Source organism: Xenopus tropicalis, chromosome 7, assembly GCF_000004195.4.
Source record: "Xenopus tropicalis strain Nigerian chromosome 7, UCB_Xtro_10.0, whole genome shotgun sequence".
Classification (NCBI taxonomy): Eukaryota; Metazoa; Chordata; class Amphibia; order Anura; family Pipidae; genus Xenopus; species Xenopus tropicalis.
In genome coordinates, this window is record NC_030683.2 from 47,603,664 (window position 1) to 47,605,983 (window position 2,320).

Here is a 2,320-nt window from a genome sequence, read left to right on the forward strand (position 1 = left end):
TTGGACAGTTTGATAAGGAAAAAAAAGTTACTGTATTGTGATACACAGAAAATGCCATAGTGTTCGTGTAACAGTAAAGCTTCCTGAAAATCAATATGCAACAAAGCTATCTAGGTCATTTCAGCTTTATCTATTTATTTACAGAGGCAGAAGCAATACACATATATATATTATGGCCATTAAATCAGCCTTTTAATTGTTTTGTTTCAAATGACGTAGGTGTTTTCTTGAGCTTTTATTTAGTTAGGGGCCTTTAATCTGCCAATTTGTCAAGGAAACTAGGAGATGAACACACAGGTCATGTAGCTGGATCACTCAGAGGGCAGCAAATGGTACTTGACATACAGTAAATATTCCACTAATTGCCACAAAGCACAGAAAGGGTAAAAAATACTGGCGCAAAGCTCAGCGTGTGTATGTAATGGAACTGGAAAAGCACATTGCATTTTGTTATAAATCTGAGACTAATAGATGACAAGATTGTAATGGAGCTGTGTTATATATTCTCTTCAGCCAGGCTACAGTGACTGCACTTACTCAGAATACATGTATGTACTCGGTACTCCAAAGCTAGGGAGAGGGTTCTCTTATTTTAATGAACATACGGCCATATTACTATTCCTTTGGAGTATCTGGATGATAATGATACTTAGGTGCCTATTTAATTACATTCATTTTTTTTTTTTTCGTTTCCACAAATAGTTGTTTTTATCACTAAAAATCGTGGATTATACTACAAAAAAACTGAAAACACAAACTCAAAAACACTGTCATTTATTAAGCGGGAAAAAAACACAAACCTATGCAATCTAAAGGCTGTCAAGGTCAGGTAGAAGTCAATGGGAGTTGTCTTAAGGTGGCCATACACGTAGTAATTACGATCAATGGTCACAGGAAAGATTGTTCGTTTTTCCCATTGATGTTCAGGACTGAATCGTCAGATATGGAGGTAGAAACAATAGGGATTGTACCTCCACCTGCCGATCCAGCCCTAAATGTAGATTTTGCTTGGGCGCCTGATCAAAATCTTTTAACCTGTCCAATATCTGCAGCCTTTGCGATATCGGTCGCCTCGATGATCCTCCATACACACCAGCTTTAGGCAAATTGTAACAATCTTTATTTAATTTGTGGTTTTAGAGGTTCTCGTGGTTTTTTTTTTGTTTGTAAGAGCACAACATTTTTTACGAAAATTGAAAAGTTTTAGGTTTTCATGTTATTTTCATTCCGCATTTAATTTAATGTTTGTGCTTTTTATGTTCGGATCTTTTAATAAATGACTAGACATTTGTGGTTTTAGTGGAATTGTATTGCTAAAAGGAGAAGGGTGATAAATTTATATGCTCACTTTGCTGAGTCAAAATGATGGCATCTAATTCACAAAGTGATGAATACATGTATGCAGACGTGTAAGGATTTGCACAGAATGTATTATAAATATATCTGGATAAGCACAGTAAATGTAAATTTTAGGGTAAAGCCTATTTTTATTCACAATTCATTGATCACTTTTGTCTTAAACTGCATGACTGATACAGGTATTTGGTAGAAAACAGGGGATCTAACCCAGATTGAGCAGCTGCTAGAATCACCCATGTCCAAGACTCGGTCTAACCTACATTCTGGAGTTGACCAGCAGCTTGAAACAATATAGCTATTATTTGCACACAAAGAGAAGGAGAATGATTGCCAGGGGACAGTACCAGCCTTTGTAAATAAATAAATAAATAATTTTAACAAAATATGAGGTGTTCTTGCCCCTCATTGTATGTGAGTCCTATACCAGCTATTTGTGTACTAAATGTATAGTGCATTTACAATTATTAGTCCCCCAATAACAATGGGAAACTGTATTAAGGCCATTTTGCACTTTCTCTTTAGGTTAATGCCACTTATGGCTGATCTCTGCCAGCAGGAAAACGGAAGCAAAGAATAAGCCCTACACTGGCCTTGCCAGAACCCAGAACCATTGGATTGCTGGGGTACAGACACGAGCAGTGGCTATAGGCTCCAAAATACAAATTCTCATGTTTTAGTGCCAATGTCCATTGTATGTGCCTGCACACAGGTTTCTGCAGTGGTTCTGGGTACAGGCAAAGGCAAAGTAGGAGACTGTTGCCAGCATAGGGGCTGATTCTTGGGCTGTCTTTTCTCACAGGCTGAGAATCAGCCCCGTGTGGCATAGTCAGTAGCTCAGGTATATATGTGAAAAATTCTTATTCCAAAAGCTGATATGGGAATGTATGTGGCAGCAGCGCAGATTAAAGGGATGTATGTGGCAGCAGCGCAGATTAAAGGGAACATCACCACAAAAACAATT